Source organism: Abramis brama (assembly GCF_963993115.1).
Source record: "Abramis brama genome assembly, chromosome: 7".
NCBI classification, from domain to species: Eukaryota; Metazoa; Chordata; class Actinopteri; order Cypriniformes; family Leuciscidae; genus Abramis; species Abramis brama.
Window position 1 is genome coordinate 44,835,817 of NC_139969.1, and position 22,343 is coordinate 44,858,159.

At 39.4% G+C, this 22,343-nt stretch overlaps 2 protein-coding genes and 1 long non-coding RNA gene across 13 annotated transcripts in view; 1 reads left to right on the plus strand and 2 right to left on the minus strand.

Annotated features, from left to right (window-relative positions):
• Positions 1-3,962, minus strand: part of LOC311087350 (uncharacterized protein) — a 29,397-nt gene extending 25,435 nt beyond the window's left edge. For all 3 annotated transcript variants that reach the window (XM_084120695.1, XM_084120696.1, XM_084120694.1), the window contains exon 1: positions 2,999-3,962. The gene's annotated coding sequence lies outside the window, so the exon portion shown is untranslated. The remainder of the gene's footprint in view (positions 1-2,998) is intronic.
• LOC311087309 (uncharacterized protein) overlaps positions 1-22,343 on the minus strand; it is a 504,672-nt gene that overhangs the window by 280,964 nt on the left and 201,365 nt on the right. The window lies entirely within an intron of this gene.
• Positions 10,664-12,574, plus strand: LOC311087363. Its single transcript, XR_014607232.1, has 4 exons — positions 10,664-10,918; positions 11,307-11,685; positions 11,852-11,946; positions 12,317-12,574. It is a non-coding gene; the product is annotated as an uncharacterized lncRNA (long non-coding RNA).

The window sequence follows — 22,343 nt, forward strand, 5'->3', positions numbered from 1 at the left end:
AGTACATTAATATAATGCGCGAGCGCGAATCTCTCTGCTCGCGCGCGGAATATAAATGCGCGAGCGCGAATCTCTCTGCTCGCGCACGGAATATAATGTGCCGAGTGCGAATCTCTCTGCTCGCGCGCGAGAACTGGGCACGCGCTCTCAGATACACGTTGCTCTTGTAAGAATTTTCCCTGGGCTGGCTCAGAGAATATGCCTGCATTTAAAACGTGTCTTCGCTTAAAGTAAGCATGTATGTGCTTAGACTGTGTCCCGTGCTTTCGCGCATGCCTAAGTACTCTTCTCTTCAATTTCTTTTTTTTTTTTTTTTTAATAAATGCCAAGGTATCAAAAATATAACTTATATTTTTGATACCTTGGCATTAATAAAAAAAAAAAAAAAATAAAGAAATTGAAGAGAAGAGTACGCACGGGACACAGTCTAAGCACATACATGCTTACTTTAAGCAAAGAGGAGAGATTCGCGATTGCACTGAACACGTTTTAAGTGCAGGCATATTCTCTGAGCGAGCCCAGAGAAAATTCTTACAAGAGCAATGTGTATCTGAGAGCGCGTACCCAGTTCTCGCGCGCAAGCAGAGAGATTCGCACTCGCGCATTATATTAATGTACTTTCGAGCTACAATAATGCGCTCTCGACATTTGACTGGATAATAACGCCATAAACATTTCAGTAACAAATGACATGCGCAGCTCAAATGACACATTAATCCAACTTTACGACAGTTATTTAACACATCGACACTCATAAAACACTCATTGTCCCAACTCATGATACAAAGATGTTACACGCGGTAGCTTTAGCCCACGGCTAACTAGTTCAGCTCGCGCTGTGACTGCGGCCTAGTCCACTCTGCTCATATCAAATCATTTCTGAAATTGACATATGTCATAAGATAACATATGATAAAAAAAAAAATGTCACTCACCAAAACGAGATTGCATCACATATTCAATTAAAGAAGATTATTTAATAAAGATTATCACACTGGGATCCACTAAATCTTTACTCCGATTTCACCTTTTACACCTTTCTCTGACGACAACACTCTAGGTTGATGCATCCAAAGTTTCCAAGTGCACACAATCACAGTTCCCGATACATTATGATGATCATTTAGTACAAGGAGTTTCTGGAGAAATGTTCCGTGCTGCTGTCTCATCTGATCTGTTCTCTCATCATGCTGACAGCGGCGGCGCCAGCGCGAACAGTGGGCGGGCCTTAAGAATATGCCGCTACTGTTGGCTTTCAGGGGTGTCAGTCACTGCAGAACAATCAGTGATTGGATGAATCGCGTGTTATTGCCCAGTGGTGTGGCAACCAGTGCTTCAAGTAAAGAAAAAAAATGATGTAATTGAAAAATTTAATTTGTCCAGAACAGAGCGACAGGACTGAATTTAAACTGTTATAGAAGAGCTAATATACTAAGAATGAACTGGTGAAGGATTGTCTCTCTGCTTTATTTTATAAGAAATATTTCTATGTCTAGAGTTCCTAATGCGCTGTACTCTCAACTTTTGTATAATAGTACTCAGTGGTGGAAAGAGTACTGAAAAAACATACTCAAGTAAAAGTACCATTACATTCCAAAAAATGTAGTGTGAGTAGAGTAAAAAGTACTTGTCCAAAAAAAGTAAAAAAAGTAGCTTATTTAAAAGTACTCATGAGTAGTGAGTAGTGAGTACTGAGCTGCGGATTCTACCCCCTTATAATAAACACTGTGAAGTTTGAAGTTTAGACACTTCTGTTTATGAGAGAATAAAACTGATCCATGGGTGACAATGATTTAAATTTATTTGTTTATTTATTTTTGTCAGTTCCTATCATAATTGTGACATTTGGGCGTTATTGTTTAGCTATTGATCTATGTTTTCAAATTTCACAAAATTTGGACTAACGGTTTCTAAGATAATTGCAAGTTTTTTAAGTGCTAAATGACAATGATACACAAACTATAAGGAGAAACCTGGCATATTTGGTATTGTTGGACTCGGGAAGGATTCAGGATTTCAAAGGACTAACGGTTGGGTGCGTTTATAGCCATTTTCATGACTTTTTTCCATGTTGTAGCGCCACCAAGTGGCCAATCGTCGCAATTTTTTTCAAGTAACCTCAGATTGAGCACATGAACACGTTTCCCGAGTTTAGCGAAAATATCTCTTTCCGTTCACGAGTTATAATTGTTTTAGTAAAAGTGGCCCTGGTGCCATCAAACATTTTGGTTTCGAATGAAATGAAGAATTTTTTTGATGATTATTGATAGTCACTGTCCAGAGAATATTTCTGCATTGGTTTGGTTCCGATCAGGCGAAAAATCTAGGAGTAGTTCGCAAAAGTAGGTTTTTCAAAAAACCTCAATTTACTCAAAATTGGAGCCGAAGGGCGAGCAAATCCGAGGCATGCATCTTGTCCGCCTCGAGCCGATTCCAGCGATGTAAGACACTTGAGCCTACGCCTCACGGTTGATGAGTTATGAGCCGTTTCGTACTTTTGACCGCTGTAGCGCCCCCGTCAGGCCGATCGGGGCGGGCCTTTGTGACGCTGTAGGCGGTGTGAGTACTATCAGCCCCCAAAGTTTCAAGTCTCTACGACTTACGGTTTGGTCTGCCCGATCAGTTTTATGTCTGAATGTTGCATCATGGGAAAATTAACAATAACAATAGGGTTTCAGCACTTCGTGCTTGAACCCCTAATAAGTACCTAAAAAAGGGCCACAAAAAGGCCTCTAAAAAAAAAAACTATAGGGTCTAGGCACTTGCCGCTTGCGCTGCTGCGTTCCAAAAACTTTATCAAGCCTTTTAACATGTGCCTCGGAGAGGAAAAAGTATGTTTTTTGCCCTTTTAGCTCATTTATCATGGAAATGTGGTGAATTTTTTTTTTACCTTTTAAACTGTGACACCTCCACTGATGGCCCGATCTCCATAAAAGTTTCCCCATTTTTCAGTCATTTAAATGTCATTTTGCATAGGATAATACAGAGGCCTTCTCACCTTTATGACAGTTAAAGCGCCACCAATGGCCCGACGTCCATGAAAGTCTTCAAGCTTCTTTAGGATCACGTGACGCATGCGCATGCCCGATTTTGTGAGGTTGTATGCAAATCAGACAGCAAGATGGCCGCTTTCAGCCATTTCATGGGATTTGCCATAGAAATGCATCATTTTGACACCCTTTTAACAGTTATAGCGCCACCAAGTGGCCAGTCGCTGCGTCCTTTTTCACGCGACCACAGAATGAGCTCGTACATACGTGTGCTGAGTTTGGTGCAAAAATCTCGTTCCGTTCACGAGTTATAGCCAATTTAGTATAAGGGGCCCCTCCCACTTGGAACGTTTTGGCGGCCCTTAGGGACCGTGAGCCAAAATTTCCACTTTTTTTTGATAATTATTGACATTCGGACTCCAGAGAATCTTGCTGCACTGGTTTGGTTCCGGTCGGGCCAAAAACCTAGGACTAGTTTGCGAAAGTAGGTTTTTGGAAAAAACCCAAATACCCAAAAATGTTCCCAGGGTCACGAGCAAATCCGAGGCATGCATCTGGTCCGCCTCGAGCCAAGGATTCCAGCGATATAAGACACTTGAGCCTACGCCTCACGGTTGAGGAGTTATGAGCCGTTTCATACTTTTGACCGCTGTAGCGCCCCCGTCAGGCCGATCGGGGCGGGCCTTGGTGACGCTGTAGGCGGTGTGAGTACTATCAGCCCCCAAAGTTTCAAGTCTCCACGACTTACGGTTTGGTCGGCCCGATCAGCTTTATGTCTGAATGTTGCATCATGGGAAAATTAACAATAACAATAGGGTTTCAGCACTTCGTGCTTGAACCCCTAACGAGCTTGTGCAGCGGAAGACAGCAGCACGCTCTCCAAAGCAAAGCGGTGTCTCTAAAAGGTACATTAAAAGAACGCACTTCTCATAACTACATACACTTCATGAGCTAAAAACAACTAGCAGCGCATTCTCCTTACCGGCTCGGGTGCTCGCATCCGGTTTCCAGGAAGCAGTGACGAAAGCGCGTTAACGACGCAGCGATTCAAAACGTGACGCCTGACGAGTGGTAACTGCGTTGCTGTTTTAAAGCCCAGGAACACATATGATAGGCTAGAATGGCCATCGATCACAATGATGAAGAAAAACAGAAACGCCCTTCTTGCCACATATGCTTCTCTCACAGGAGTGTGTGTGTGTTGAGTCTCACAGGAGTGTGTGTGTTGAGTCTCACAGGTTCAGTTCAGACTCTATAAAGCATCAGTGTGTGTTCAGTGTGTTAAAGACTCGCTCTACTATGCTTCTCTCACAGGAGTGTGTGTGTGTTGAGTCTCACAGGAGTGTGTGTGTTGAGTCTCACAGGAGTGTGTGTGTGTTGCGTCTCACAGGTTCAGTTCAGACTCTATAAAGCATCAGTGTGTGTTCAGTGTGTTATAGACTCGCTCTACTATGCTTCTCTCACAGGAGTGTGTGTGTGTTGCGTCTCACAGGTTCAGTTCAGACTCTATAAAGCATCAGTGTGTGTTCAGTGTGTTAAAGACTCGCTCTACTATGCTTCTCTCACAGGAGTGTGTGTGTGTTGAGTCACACAGGTTCAGTTCAGACTCTATAAAGCATCAGTGTGTGTTCAGTGTGTTATAGACTCGCTCTACTATGCTTCTCTCACAGGAGTGTGTGTGTGTTGAGTCTCACAGGAGTGTGTGTTGTTGAGTCACACAGGAGTGTGTGTTGTTGAGTCTCACAGGAGTGTGTGTTGTTGAGTCACACAGGTTCAGTTCAGACTCTATAAAGCATCAGTGTGTGTTCAGTGTGTTATAGACTCGCTCTACTATGCTTCTCTCACAGGAGTGTGTGTGTGTTGAGTCTCACAGGAGTGTGTGTTGTTGAGTCACACAGGTTCAGACTCTATAAAGCATCAGTGTGTGTTCAGCGTGTTATAGACTCGCTCTACTATGCTTCTCTCACAGGAGTGTGTGTTGTTGAGTCTCACAGGAGTGTGTGTTGTTGAGTCTCACAGGAGTGTGTGTGTTGAGTCTCACAGGAGTGTGTGTTGTTGAGTCTCACAGGAGTGTGTGTGTTGAGTCTCACAGGAGTGTGTGTTGTTGAGTCTCACAGGAGTGTGTGTTGTTGAGTCTCACAGGAGTGTGTGTTGTTGAGTCTCACAGGAGTGTGTGTGTTGAGTCAGAGACAGGTGAAGGTGGGAACGGCTGATTCATCAGAATAAACACACAGAATGAGAACCGCTGTGTTGAGATGGCAGTGAGATGTGGGGTTCACCGCCTGGAAATATGTGATTGCTAGAACAATAAGTCTGAATAAAGCTTTGTTTGGTGTGTTGTTGACTTGTATATGCATTTGTTTATTGTGATGGTCACTTTTATTAATTTATTCATGTTTCTTATTGTCAGTAAATAAAGTATAATTATTTCATTAATTTATTAATTGCTAGACTGAAAATTGAGATGTGTTCACTGCATTTATTTAGTGTGTGTTCATGCACATCTATCTCATATGACAAAACAAATGACATTTTGTTTGTTTTACTAAAATATATAATTTTCAGTTAAAAAGTAATATAATGAAGTATTGGTCAGCATTTATCATTATAATTGTGTGTAAGTGTTGGGGTGGGCTAGCAATGCAATTCTTTCTGGGGTAATCTTTATTTTTAAGGAGGGATATTTCCATTTTTGGAGTATAAAATCAGCAGTTTTCTCCAAAGGCGAGATCATCAGCCGCCCGTCTCCTCTGTGCAGACATTACACACATTACACACGCTGAGGAGAACTGCTCTAGGCTGTCGAGTTACTGATGTGATGAAGTGTTAGTGCACCTGTCACTCATAACTTATAGTTACATACAAGATCAGGGAAAGATTCCAGTTCTTTAACAATGAACAATCATAATGACAAAAAAACAAAATAAGAAAACATAAATATCATGGGCGTTCATCATAGTATGTGATTATATACACAGGGAAAAAAAAGCACAATTACAAGGTTAAATATATTTGAATAATTTATAATACATAAAAAAAAAAAAAAAGAAAAAAAAAGTGTATTATTTATAAACCTGAGGGATGAAACGAGTTAAACATAAATGAGATTTAAGCCACTTTTGCTTGTGGGTGAAACATTTTGCATATAAAATAAAGAAATTAACAACATATTCAAGAGATGACGATTTTGGGTTTTTATAATAAAAAATAATATCTTTAAGGATAAACTGTGGGTCACATTAAAAATGCTGTTGAAAGGCTGGCAGAGTGTCTTGGGGAGATTAAAAGGTGGATGTCTGCAAATTTTTTGTGTCTAAATGAATCAAAAACTGAAATGATTTTATTTGTGCCCTCAGAGTCCGCTGATACATCTAAAATTAAATTGGGCACACTATTCCCTTATCTGAGGCATCAAATAAAAAACTTAGGTATAATCTGCGATAGTGCACTGAAATTTGATAAACAGATAAATCAAGTAGTCAAAATTAGTTTTTTCCAGTTAAGATTAATCACTAAAATTAAGTCCTTTGTAACACGGAAGGACTTGGAAAAGATAGTTCATGCATTTATTTTCTCAAGATTGGACTATGGTAATGCATTGTATTATGGTATTCAACACAAAAGCTTAAACAGACTGCAACTAGTCCAAAATGCGGCTGCAAGGTTACTGACAGGCACTCAGAAAAATGAGCATATTGTCAGTGGCCAAAAGACTCTAAGAGATATATTTAAACTTTGCCACCTAGAGTTGAAACTGAGACCCCAGGAACTCAATATTAAAACCAGGTCCTTTAACGGAGAAGGGAACAGTGGAAAACAACACCCAAAAATAGCAGTAGAAAAACTATTTTATTACAATAAAATTGTCTGTAAGAAAGATGAATCAAATAAAATAAAAGAGGGCAGCAAGTCCAAGTCCAGATCTCCAATCCAGGCGACCGTCAAAGTTCAACTCAGTCTTTGCTAGACATCTATGTTACAGCTGACGTCCATTCACGCTCAGTCCCTCATAGAGGCCAGTATCAGCCCGATGCTGGAACACAGAAGAGAAAGAACTGCCAGCATACGACGCCCAACTCACATTACTTCATGTATAAACAATTTATGAGTTTATTAAATTAAAAATAGAACTTCCTTAAAATATCGGCCGATTCAAAAGTCACTCAAGTAAAATTATGCAACGTCGGCTCGTTCTCGTCCGTTATGATTTTTGTGTTAATCTTCCCTATAGGTCTTTCTCCTGTTGAAGTGGAGAGCAGTACCCCCATGCCTTCCACCACACCTGGCTCTCTTTCTACTCCTCCATTGGGTCCAGCTGACTGGCCAACAGTCATTAATGACAAAGTACGCATTGATCTGGTGAGCAGAGGACCAGCACATGTTGACCACCACTTCACATTTCCAAAACGACAATCAGACAATAGAAGATTTCACTATCATTTCATGTTTCGATCTCTCACAAATGGTGAAAAGGTTAGGAGATGCTGGTTAACATATTCACAGAAAAGTAATGCTGTCTACTGTTTTTGTTGTAAATTGTTTTTTTTTTTAAAATCAACAAAGCTCAGTACAGATGGCCAACAAGACTGGATCAATATTGGCACATTACTTAAGCAACATGAAAACAGCCCAGATCATGCTAAAAATGTGCTGTCTTGGAAGGAGCTAGAAGTCCGTCTACGAAAAGGTGAGACACTAGATCAGACTGAATTGTCCCTCTTAGAGGCAGAGAGAAACAGGTGGAGAGAGGTCCTCATAAAGGCGGGCATACACTGTGCGATTTTCGTCCGATTTTGAGCCGAATTCTGACTCGTGCGACTCTTTTTCGGGTCGGGCCGATTTTCAGCTTTGTCGTGCGTCGTTTGTCGTGCAGTGTTCGTGCAGTGTACAGGGGGAAACGAGAGGCGATTAACCTCTCACGACCGGCAATCGGATGGTCGGATGAATTTCTGGCATGTTAGAAATTTTGGTCGCTCCTCGTGACTATATCGCACAGTTGAAGCAGAGCTACGAACCGATTGCCCTAAACGCAGTGTTTTTTCCCTCACTGCGCCTGCGCGAAAACAGTTTAATCTGCAGCAAAAAAAAAAAAAAAAAAAAAAAAGGGAGATCTTCAAGTTCTGTAGTTCAAAGCTACAAATTACTGTTGCTTACCTCCAGTTCGTGTTGCAAAATTGATTAACCATTACCCACTTCTTCCAAGACACCTGCGATGTACACTTTGCCTCTTTTATTGTTAAAAAATGTTTTTGAAATAAAGCTGTTTTTAATTTTCATTGATGAATTATTGCAGTGGTCGGACATAGACTGTTAATAATTAATTATATGTATATAATTCATTGTAATCGACCTAAATGTTTTAGACAATTTTCAATGAGGAGAAGTAAGCTTCTATGTAATATTTTATTATCCTCACAGCGCGTTGGTTAGGCGGTGATGCGCTATGAAATTGTTGCGTGGCAATTTAATTATAATAGCCTATCACTTTAATAATAAAAGTAGCCTTCCCTAATAATAATAATAATAATAATAATAATAATACAATAATACTAGTCTACTAATAATTTAATATATAAATTGGAAATGCTAAATCTTCTTGATATTGATAGCTGATGCTTGTTTTGACAATATCTCTGGATAGGCTGATATCGTCCATAGGCGCAACCCGGCACGAGGATTTATCGCGCTGATTCGCGCATATTTCACACGTATAGTGTGAGCAGTCAAGTCGCAGCTCGACGTTCGGACCGTACAGTGTGAGCACATAAATCCTGAGCTTTGGCTTTAAATCGCATGCGATCTACTCGTTCAGTGTGAGTAGGTTCCTTGCTGAAATCGCACAGACATCGCACAGTGTATGCCCGCCTTTAGGCTTGTGTCAATCATACAATCTCTAGCAGAGAGGAACATGGGTCTTAGAGGATCTGTTGATACGTTACATGTCAACAATAATGGTAACTTCCTAAAAGAGGTGGAATTACTAGCGAAGTTTGATCCTGTTTTAAAAGAGCATGTACGACGCATTGACAGTGGAGCGAATCACACAACATACTTAGAGAAAACAATACAAAATGAGCTTATCGCTTGCATCAGTGACACCTTTCTCCGTACAATTGTGGTTCAAATCAAGGAGTCAAAGTATTTTTCCCTGATTTTGGACTGCACTCCAGATGTCAGCCACCAGGAGCAGATGTCTGTTGTGATCCGTACAGTCGACCTAAAAAACACACCAGGAATCAGAGAGCACTTCCTGGGGTTCCTATTAGCCCATGAATCAACTGGACTCGGCTTATCCACACTGATTCTAAGAAGGCTAGAGGAGCTGAACATCCCTTTGAGGACTGCAGGGGACAATCTTATGACAATGGTGCCAACATGAAAGGCCGAAATAAAGGGACACAGGCCAGGCTGTTGAAGAAGAATCCTCGAGCTCTCTATGTAACTTGTGCAGCCCACACATTAAATCTGATGGTGGCAGATTCAGCCAAGGGGTCAGTGGATGCTACTAACTTCTTCGGAGTGGTGCAGAAATTGTACACCTTATTTGCAGCTGCGTCCCAGAGGGGGGCCATCTTAAAAGATCATGTGGACCTCACCCAGCTGGCATTCGACTGACCTTAAACGTTTAAATGTGGTTGAAATAATGTCAGTTTATGGAAAAACATTAATTCAACGTCAAAACAATGTTAAACACCAAATGGTTGAAATGGTGTTGTTAACTCACTGTGGATTCAACATAGAAATATAAATAAAATTTGAGTTGTACGTCAAATCAACATTATTTTTACAACCATGACTTTTAAACATTTTGTTGAAATATATCAGTAGAAAAATAACGTTGTTCCAACATCCAAACAATGCTGATCAATTAACTGTTGAAAAAGTGTTGATGCATCAATAATGATACAACGTTGAAAGATCAACTCTGAATTAAACGTTTGTTAAGTAACATTAATTCAACGTCAAAACAACGTTGAACACTAAATGGTTGAAGTGGTGTTGTTAACTCACTACGGATTCAACATAGAAATAAAAATAATTTTTTTAGTTGTACGTCAAATCAACATTATTTTTTTACAACCATGACTTTTAAACATTTTGTTGAAATATATCAATAGAAAAATAACGTTGTTCCAACATCCAAACAATGCTGATCAATTAACTGTTGAAAAAGTGTTGATACATGAATAATGATACAACGTTGAAAGATCAACTCTGAATTAAACGTTTGTTGAGTCGTGATAAAAGCGCTTTCTAACGTTACATCTTTTATTTTTATTTTTTTTTATTGCATAACACATTTGTTACAATTTGCCGAAAAAAGAAATTGATCTTGTAATACATCATTTAGATACAATTCATGTTTTCATAAGGAATAAAAAATAAAAATAAATACACATCAGCCAAAAGAGAATTGAGACGCTTTCTACATCTCCTGGCGTACTTTGAGAGCAACTCCAGTCTGATTGATCATTTTGGAATATCGTTCAACACAAGAGCTTGATTGGAGGACGGCGGTTGTCCATCACACAACTGTAATTCTATTGGCTCTGACGGTTCCAGACAACACCCGATTGCTCATGCGCGAAGTGGGTCTGTGTTGTCATCGTCAGGCAGATTCTGACCTGGACGGGTTCGGAATGAATTTGGTGGTAACATCTCAAACGGTAAGCAAAGTTTTTGAAGTCACATTTTATAACTAGAAAATTCCTAAATAAATGTTGTGTGTGCCTGACTCTGTCACATATGGGCGTCGTGACGTCATACTTGGCGTGGCGGCCATGTTGATGGCCTCGCGAATGTAAACATACAGCAAGTCGAACGAGGAGAAACAGAGTAGGGAGAAGAAAAGAAAGAAAAAAGATGCTAGAATCCCGAAAAGGATGTGGAATTTACCGGGATACGTTAAATGGGGAAACCAGGGACCAGTATGTGGACAAATTTTCCTGTAAAATATCCCGTATTTTAATACCTTACTCTCATAACATTAATGTTAGCCCTTCCATCGGACCTGTCAGTCTCTGCACTGTTGTCCTGTTTCTACCCCCTTGCCCTTTCAGCGAAACAGATGTTTTCAAAGCATCGTTTTGCTTACTTGAAGTCAACCTTAGCGTGATATTGGCCTTTTTAAGATAACAGCGTGGTTGTTGTGAGAGCACGATTTCATGCCAATCTGTAAGCAAAGTCATGTTAGACCTAGCTTCACAACTCGCATAGTTAATGCTGCAGTTTTGTAGTACGAATTTTTGCTGTCAGCAGAGGGATAGCAACAGAAAGATGAATGTTGAAATTTTCATTTTTCGGGATATTTTATAGGAAAATACTATACGGGAAGACAGCGGGAAAAGAGCTCTGCTGGAACAAGTTATGAAGTGAAGCCGGCAAACACTAAAGAAGAGCTTGAAGCTTTAGAGAATCACTTGGAGGACAAGAATGAGGGAGTAGAACTGGTAAGTTTTAAATAATTAATCTTGTAAAGTGCTGGCAAAGTTTCATTATGACAATTGGCTTGTTCACTTTGGTGACCACTACAAACTCCTCGTCCTCATCATGTGCCTGCTTTGTGGAGGTCTGACTCTGACCACATTTTCTGGTTATAATTTTAATTTCTTGTTTCTTGTTCTTTTCCGAGTAAACATCTGAAGATGTTGGGAGGCGTTGATGCTGCAGACCATGTGAAGAAGTCAATGGCTGCGTAAGTAACTTTATGTTCCTTTTTTGCATTAGTTTACAGTGATGTTCCCTGTCATATACTGTCATGCACTCCCCCCACACACCCACTTACTCACTCTCTGCTACATTTTCATAATGAACTTGATTGCAATATAATATTCTAATATAAATCTGTTTAACCATGGCAGAACTATGACAAATAAAATGATGGCCATAATGAGCCTCAGAGGAAGAAGTGGGAAGGTTGCCTTCATGAAGACCCATCTCTACAAGATAATCTGTGGTGAGTTTGCTTTAACATAGTAGTTTTGTAACAGTGTTTTAAATAATTGAATATAGTAAGCAGAATAATAATTCATAAGAAATGAAGAAATCATTTTAGTTGGAGAACTCTACAGAGCATGGTCTAATATTATATACAGTACTCCATTCTGGGCTCTAGACTAACTTCTCTACCGGCAGCACTGGTTACTACCAACTGCCTTTTGTTGCTTGCCCAAGCACATGATTATTAATGACCTTGCACATTGATCAATACTAATTTATATACTTGAAACATTGGCAATTCCACAAAAGTTGATATTTGCAAAATATTTTAATTTGAGAGGTTAACGTTTGCTAATACTGATCTGTTTCCCCCCCCCCCTCATCAGACGCTGTCTTGAGCTCATTTGATACAACTACAACAAAAGCAGACGAATACATGGCCAAATACTTGAAATATGCACCAGAGAGGATAGGTGGCGGTGGCAGAAAGAAGTAACAAGAAGGGAAGATTTAACCAGCCGTGTTCAATGTTGCCCAATGTTTGGGCCGTTTTTCTAAAGGTTAAAGTTCGACACGTGTAAAATGATGTTGTGTGAAATGTTGGCACACTTGCAGCCATGCAATAAAGCATGTTTCTTACGTCAGTGAAATGTCTTTATTAATCTTCTTCCTGGTCTTGCTTTGACCAATTGGCTTCTTCCTAGCTGACTGTTCAACGTTGATTAGATTGACGTTGTAATGACATTGCTATTTCAACGTTGATTAGATTTGCAAAATCTAAACTAAAATCAATATTGATTCAACGTTGGCGAATTCACCTATGTTGAGAAACGTGACGTTGGAATGACATTGCTATTTCAACGTTGATTAGATTGACGTTGGAATGACGTTTCTATTTCAACGTTGATTATATTGACGTTGGAATGACGTTTCTATTTCAACGTTGATTATATTGACGTTGGAATGATGTTTCTATTTCAACGTTGATTATATTGACGTTGGAATGACGTTTCTATTTCAACGTTGATTATATTGACGTTGGAATGATGTTTCTATTTCAACGTTGATTATATTGACGTTGGAATGACGTTTCTATTTCAACGTTGATTATATTGACGTTGGAATGATGTTTCTATTTCAACGTTGATTATATTGACGTTGGAATGACGTTTCTATTTCAACGTTGATTATATTGACGTTGGAATGATGTTTCTATTTCAACGTTGATTATATTGACGTTGGAATGACGTTGCTATTTCAACGTTGATTAGATTTGCAAAATCTAAACAAAATCCAACGGTTATCCAACACTGACACCTGACGTTGATTCAACGCTGACTCTACGTTAAAATGCCAGCTGGGTCACTGTCAAGGCCTGGAGTGAAACAAGGTGGGAAAGCTGAATTAACAGCATTAAGCCTTTACGCTACCACACCGTCAAAGTCAGGGAAGCTTTGCTTGAGGTGAGGCAAAAGACAAATAACCAGAATTGAGGCCCAGTCCCTGGCTAAAGAAATTGGATCATTTAGGATCCAGATCTGCACAGTTGTCTGGTATGACATTCTATCAAAAATTAACACAGTTAGCAAACTCCTTCAGTCCGTCAACATGCAGCTGGACATAGCAGTAAGTCTCATAGGGGTTGTTTACACCTGGCCACTTCATGCGTTTTCTCAGATCGGATAGCTATCTGATCGTGAAGAGACCAGGTGTAAATGCCCTCCGAAACGCATTCGAGACGGATTTGAATCCAATCGCTCAAACCACATCAGGAGGTGTTCTGGGCCGCATTCCAGACGAAACCGGACAAGTGTAAATGCATCTGGTTGTTGAAACCACATATGTAAATTTTACTCCTCACAAAAATGCTAAAAAAAATAAAGGTGTGAGAGCGTGTTATAGGCTATATGTCATGTTATAGCCAGATATGACGACGCTACTGGAACACGCATCACCGCAGATGAGAAGCTGAGCATCTATTCATCAGGACAACGTGCAAACTATCACAAATCAGAGTGAAAGTAAGTCGCAGGCGCTTAACACACAATCATCATCATGAAACGAAATGATCTTCCAGGGCTGATCTTCCAGGGCTGTTGCCGCTCTCTCTTATTGCGGTCTTTGATTTTAAAATTTTAGCTGCTCAATAAAATGCAGCTCATATCTGTTGCTTTCGGTGACGTGCGCTCCATTAAATCTGCATATAGTGTGGGAATTGATTTAAATCCGTTTCGCAAAAACACATTTATGTGACCAGGTGTAAATGGAATCATTTTGATAAATCAGATAGCTATCCGATCTGAGAAAACGCATGAAGTGGCCAGGTGTAAACAGCCCCATAAATAAAACCAAAGCATCTCTACAGACCTACAGGGCAACTGGGTTTGTAGATGCTCAGACCACTGCAAAAGAGCTCTGTGAAAACATGAATGATGAGGCAGTGCTGAAAGAGAAGAGGCTGCGAAGTACAAAGAAGCACTTTACCTATGAGGCAGCTGACGAGGTAGTGATCACTGCAATGAAGAGACTGGAAACAGGATTTTTCAATGTTGTGGTGGACTGTAGCATCCAGTCTTTGGCGGACCGATTCAAGTCAATGGGGGAAGTAAAAGATAAATTCGGAGTGCTCCTGAACTTCCACAAACTGGATGAAGAGTTACTTAAAGAGCAATGTGCCCAGCTCGGAAAAACACTCACCTGCGGAGAAGAGGCAGATATTGATTGGAGAGAGCTAGCCATGGAGATGCAGAGCCTTCCAGAGCTTCCCAAAGAAGTCACGACAGCGTTGGAGCTGCTTATTCACATACATGAAAGGGGGCTGTGTGAGTTATGGCCAACTCTTTGGGTAGCGCTGAGGATAGCCTGCACTCTTCCAGTGACAGTGGCAACTGCCTCAAACATAGTAGATATAATATGTACAGTAAAGTTATAAGATAGTCATTGCTTTTCTTTAGGCCTTACTTAAAACGGTCAAAGGGGCCTCCAACCAAATTTTGCTTAGGGCCCCCAAAGGTCTAGGGCCGGCTCTGGCTCGCTGGCTCGAACACGTTTATTTTTGGCAGTCGAGGGGCGGGACTTACTGTTTTAATAACCTCAAATGTCATTGGTTACGATGTCATTGGACGCCTGTCCTTGACTTCAAACATGAGACATCACTTAATTTGTTTCATTTATTTATATTAATGTGTAATGTGATTTAATGCATTGGTAATATAGAATAGATTCTTACCAGATACTTTATTAACAGGAAGTCTTACTAGTGATTGCACTAAGAGTGTTGTTGTTAAGAGATATTTACAGACTGTAATGATGTATTTCCATGGTTATTAGCATTTTAAATCTACCAAAATTCGTATACATTTTTACGTAATATAAATTGTTCATTATATTTTCTATTAAATCTAAAAGGGATTCTGGCCTCTCAAGTTAAGATACAGTACACAGCAGGGGCGTTGCTAGACCTCTTTTACTGGGGCACGTGCCCGAGTATAAATCTGATGTGCCCCAGTAAATCTGAAGTTTGAGTTTAACAATTTATTTTATTTGTCAGTGTATTTAATAGAAATTATATTATAGGGTAATAGAAATTATCTCAAATCAACGCTTGTAAAAGCAACGCAGTTAAACCGAAAACAGAAGCTGACCCGCGCAACAGAAATCCATGTCCGCGCGCATCTGTGTTTTCTAGCAACTGCAGCGCGCACACATTTGGGTACACCGAAGTCCGGTCAGCGATATTTTTTCCCCAGGATGGTAGGGGAAGGTACCGCCTTTTTCGCCTCTGATTGGCTAGAAGGGCTCTCCTCCGATTGGTTATTTGATTTGACCGTGAAACATCATCTCACGTTCATGGCAGACTGTCAGCTAGTCTGTTTTCATTGTCTTTACAACAGAAGTAAACGAAGTCAATCCAACATTTACCCTCATAGTGTTTGCTTCACCTAGATACACCATCTCTCTCTCACACACACACACACACACCTCTGCATGTTACGTCAGAAACGAGGACACAATATGCAAGTAAAAAAACTCTTTATTAAAGCTGGGGTAGGTAAGAATGGTCTAAAAAACTTATTTTTCAAATTTGTTTAAACTTTATTTATATATCAAAACATAATTAAAATGTAAGTACTCTGAAAAAGAAAGTATAAAAATCGAGTGTCTGTAGACCTCTCACGACTGTTTTAAAGACAGCTCATTATTTCCATTCACTCCACCCCCTCCCTTCTGGGCTCCTTCCAAAGCCACGCCCCCAAAACACATGAACGCGCAACTCCGACCGCTGAGCTGAAGACGCATTATTTACCTGAGAGGAGCGGAGAGGAAGGAGCGCAGTGCATGTAGTGACATCATGTCAGAATCACATGTAATAAAAAAATCTAACTTTATCATTATGAATATAAACAAATAAGATGTATTTTAGTAGCCTACTCACTATCAAGCTATCATATCGATATTGGTAAAGTTTAAAATATATATTTTTTGATTCGCTAACAAGCTAGTTATAACTATAAGGCAAAGCTAAAAACAGGTTGCATTGATACACGTTTTTCCATTTCCATTAGTTGCACTGTGATGAAGATGAATTTCGTGTAAGATTCATAACATATAGGCCTACTAGCTGTTAAACATGTATTTTGTTATGTAAAGTTCCCCCCACAGCGGAGCCTGCCGTGAACGCGCAGGCTAGTAAACATGCAGGGTCACCGATGACGACCGATGACGACGGATAAACAGTTATGGCACATTCACTGGTAGGGACGAAATGCTTTACATTGACTGGCCTGCCCATACTTTGACTACAAACTTGGTCCTCAAATCATTACGTATTATGCAATACATGTAATGTAACTTTATAACGTTGCACTCTTTCTATGAGTTATAAATAGCTAGTAAGATAATATAACAGTAACTAACGTTGCAGTAGGCTATGTAAATAATTATTCTAGCGATATGTAATGCTAAATAAGGTTTGCTAGTACATTATTTTAGCAACATGACAAGCCAGTGAATTAGCAGGTTTCAATTGTTCAATTGCACAGTGCGTGACATTTTATCTGTATGTTTTTTTATTTTATTATTTTTTTATTTTATTTTTTTATTGCATTTTCAAAATTACAGAGTTTGATATCAAGTTCTTGTTACAAATCTTATACACATTTTCACATTTGATAAACATAACTTGAAACAACAATAAATTGAAAAAAAAGAAAAGAAACAAACAAAAGAAAAAGGGCATCACACACATATATTAAATTCATTTAACAGCGATACAGATCTTTGGGCTTTTTGATTTTTTAAAAACTTTACAGATTCAAAATACATATTAAAGGCTGCTTTAAAATGAGCAAAGTTGGGTTTTGAATTACTCCATTTAGTTTGATGAATATGAAATTTTCCTAATAATAGAAACAAATCGATAACATAAATTTTTCCTTTAGAAAAGTCAAATTCATTCGAATGAAGCAAGACAGATGACAAATTTAAGACTATATTGCAGTTCATTTTAACACTTAGAAATTGAGACATCTCATACCAAAAGACTGAAGAACAGGGGCATTCAAAAAACAAGTGCACAATAGACTCTCTTTCACTATTACAAAAACAGCAGTTATAATCAATATCCAGATGAAAACGCTCTAATGTGTCTTTCACAGGATATATTCTGTGAGCAATTTTAAAAGACACTTCTTTGGTTTTATTTGATACACAATACCGACTAAGAACACCCCAAACATTTTCCCACTCAAATGAGGGAAACATATTAAACCAAACAAATTTAGATGGAGGAGAAGAGATATTAACAAAAAGAGATCTAATCAATTGGTTACTGCATTTATCATTAATTAAATCAAGTTTATCTAAAAACAAATGTTTGGAAACTTTACTTGCAGTGTTACCCCTAGAGTCCTGATTTCTGAATAGAGATACAATTTTTACAAGCTTGTTCCTCTGTTAAATCTGTTCTATCACAGGGCACCAAACTCCTGGATGATGGCTTGCAATTTGGCCCGTTTATTTTTGGCAATTGTTTTACTCATTTTAATGGCTAAACTCCTCACTTTATATTTCATAAAATCCCACTGCAGCCCATATTGGTTAGTAATTACACCCTGTTTATAGTATTTATCAATTATTTTTAATACTTCACATTTAAATTCATCATTAAATAATAAATAATTGTTTAATATCCAGTATCCACTTCTGCTCAGGTTCTTTCTATTGTCATTAGAGATGATACAAATGTGAATAGAATTATGGTCAGTAAAAGGTGCAAGATCAATTGTAACATTGTCTATCAATGATGTCAACTCCTCTGATATTAACCACAAATCTATTCGAGACTGCAAAGACAAATCATTATTTTGCCATGTATACATGAGTTTCTGGGGGTTCATTTTTCGCCAGATATCAACAAGACCGAAGTTATTGCATAACCCAGAAATAATTTTGTTGCTATCATCTTTTACACATTTGGGAGGCCACCTATCTATGTTACTATCTGGGACTATATTAAAATCACCCCCAAGAATACATTTTGCATTCATGTATTTGGTTGATAGGTCAATAATTCGTTTTTCTAATTCATGGAGTAGAATCAAATTTGTAGATTTGCAATTAGTACCATAAATATTAGCAATAATATATTGCTTATGAGAGTCCTCTAATATGATTATTAGCCACCTTCCATTATTATTACTCTCATTATGAAGAATTTTGCCCCTGAAATTTTATCTGTATGTTACGCGGCTAGAGTTTTAACACTGAGTCAATGGGCTCCGACGGGCTTGTTTATCGTCATCGGTCTTTTTCCGTTTACCTGTCTTTGTTGTATGAGCAGGTTCCACTCGAGAAATTGGTAGTTTTGGTTATTTGTCCGCCATTAGCACAGCTGCTCGGCACACCGGCAATCTTGATTTTGAATGACGGTACGCGCTGTGCAAGAGATGGGCGATCAGCGCGTACGCGAACTTGATTGACACTGCTAAGACACTCCTCCTGGCTCTGAAGGCATCTGATTGGTTCTTTACATTCGCACCGAATGGCAGTGATTGGTCAGAGTTTTTACTGTCCTGCAGCTGCTACAGAGGTCTGATTGTTTTCATTCCTTTTTCTGAACACATAATGTATTGACTACTCTCAGGATGGAAGGACCATTTCACCCAGTATAAAAAAAAGTGTTTCTGAACAGGATTACCTACTATAGCTTTAATAGTCAATAATGATGATGATGATGATGATGATGATGAGTAATCCGGGTGATGCAGGCGGTGGCGCAGGGACTTTGATGGTCAGACACGGAGTGATGGATGAAGTGCAGCGTGCTCTGATGAGTGAAGACGTGATCCAGACATGAAACGTAATCCAACAAGACACGAAACCGGAACACAGGAACACAGGAACACAGGAACACAGGAACACAGGAACACAGGAACACAGGAACACAGGAACACAGGAACACAGGAACTCCAGACGGGACACGAGGCACGGGAACAGGATCAGACAACACAGAGACTTCATACAACGATCTGACAAAGGAGATGAGAAAGTGGTGAGCATTTATAGGAGATGAGATGAGTGGCAGCTGGTGATGATGAGTGATTGCAGCTGGATACTGATCAACTGTAACGATCCGGACACACCCACTCACACACTCACACACATGTAAACAACAAAGCACGAGACTAGAGAGAGACATTGGATCTATGAACCGAGACATTGGATCTATGAACCGTGACACTGCACCACCCACCACCACCACTACCACTACCACCTCTCTCTCTCATCACAAAACTACCCCAGTCTGCTAGGTCTAATCTAAACACGATCTAAACATGCTATGAAAATGTGAACTTGGAATATAAATGTGATGGCACGCACTTATCACACTGTTTACTCGAGTAATTCACTTCTGTTGGCGGGGAAGATGACCAGAATAGACTAGCCGACAGCCTGCCATGAACGTGAGATGACGTTTCACGGCCAAATCAAATAACCAATCGGAGGAGAGCCCTTCTAGCCAATCAGAGGATCGAAAAAGGCGGTACCTTCCCCTACCATCCTGGGGCACGTTCAAGTTCAAAACGGTGCGCAACGTTTTGCTAAGGTTTCCGGGTTGAACGTCATGTTTCCTGGAAACGGCGTGACCGGTGTGCAACGGGGTTTGAGATACGTTTCCTCTTGTTTGGTGGGTGTGTCAGAACTGCAGTCCAATCAGCAGCAACATGTATATAAAGCACGCGGTATTAAAGTGAACTCGCACAATGGCTTCAAGGAAAGTATTAAATTTACAAATGTGTTCGATGCAGCTCGGTATACGCAACAGCTGAGGATATTAGAAGACATGTTTGCCGAAAGTTTTATTGTAAAATATAGGATATCAACAAAATGATGTAGTTGTTTATATTTTTAGCTTCATTGCAAGTGTATGACATTTGGTATAGAAATAAACAATGGTAATTAAGTGCTTTTCCTAAAAATGAGAAAGAAAATACAGGGTATTAAAACAGTATGAACTACAAATAAAGTCAGTATGTGAGGCTAAATAGATGTGTTTTAGTCTGAATTAGGTAAGATGTGTGCTTCAGTTTCAGCAATCCCTTCACTCGATTGGGATGTTCTCTTTTGTTCTGGGCGGCAAGTGCAGTAACTGTAACATCGGGCATATTTTGTAGTATTAAACACATATTTATACCGACTTCATCAGGCTCCGAAAATTCTTCACAAAGAACACAAAGAATGGCCTTCTCAGCTGCCATAGTTGCAACTCTTGCGTCATCAGAACAGTGTGTTCAACGCATCATCGTTTCTGTTTAAAAAACGTTGTGCAACGTTTTGTCGGGGCTGAACGCAGCCCAGGGGGAAAAAATGTGCGTCCGGTCAGGTGTTGACAGGTGTCGTGCCGAAGAGTGATGGTCCGCCGAAAATTGATTGCCGTCCGTGGGAGCGCGCGCAGCGTGTTAAAGCTGTATCGCCCAGTCTCTTTACGACTACAGCTGCTTTTATGTGGATCAAACATATGGAAGCCATTTTCTGCCAAATTTAAATAAATAAATTAAATGATTAAAATGAAAATTAAAACCAGATTAACGATTTCATTACAGAAAACAGTACGCAAAATATGTGACAAAATTGAAAATGAAATTAAATGATTTCATTTTCACAGCATTATCCCTGTCAAATTGAAAAATAAAATGCAATTGGTGATTTCACATTTCATTTTCACTACAGTCTCGAGGCAAGACTGCCAATATTAAAATGAAAAGCCAAACGTGAAAAAGAAACTACAAATACAGTTTTTACAATGCTCTTTAGTAACGCTCACGCAATAATAGTGACACAATTCAAATACAAATGTAAAATTTCGTTTTCATTTTAATTCTTTTATTTCAGTTTTCATTTTCGTTTTCATTTTCAAAGACAACCTGCATGCAAATTCTATGTTAATGAGTGGGTGTGGCTTACTCTAGTAACGGCGCTGAGACACGCCTTCTGTAAAGCGAAGTCGTCGATGTCCGTGTGCATGAGTTGAATGTGTGAAACGAAATTATTTAAATGTGATTATATTGTAATCGAGACGACGAGATATGGCGAAATCTGTTAGTGAGCTTTTGCGGGAAGCTGCCGCAGCATTAGAACATGGAAACAACCAGCCTGACCATGTTAGTTATGATGTTAGACTCAGACTAGACCATAATCGATGAGGTTCATTCATGTATTAGGCTGTTTTGGAAATTCAACTATTTGGGTGTACAGAAGTCTTAGTAACACAATTTCTACAACAATTATAGCCAGACATTAATACCCACTGGCTTTAACCGAGAACCTCGGCCAATGTTTCATTCGCGTCGTGCCTAACAACGCCCTTCAGCCGTGACTTATTCAGATACAGCACTAGCATAGAGTACCTTATTGCTTTTATAAAACGGTTACCACGCAATACAAATATTAATCCCGAAACATATATGTATCTATGCAACTTTCATGAAGTAAAATGAATCACTAAAAGCCAATTCCTTCCGCTGGAGAAAAAAAAAATAGTCCCTGACCATAACGCAACAGAAGAAGTTACATTATTTTTCCATTAGATGGAGACAAAGACTGTCTTAATGAGTGAGTGAGTCAGTCAGTAGAGAAGACTTTTGAAATGACTCAAACTTGTGATCACGGAGAAGAAAGACGCATTTGACATGACTATAGGCACGGACAACCCCATTAACTGTTAAAAGTACAAGATATCACACCGGACATTCAAACGGATTTGTTATTATGAATATAGGACTGACCTGAAGGAAAATGCTATTGCCTACTGTAAATGCAGGTACACTCGTTTTCTCGATCTCATCCAGAAGTTGTTACTGGAAATAAAAATCAGCATTGTGATTCTTTTTGTACACAAACTTAAAATAACCA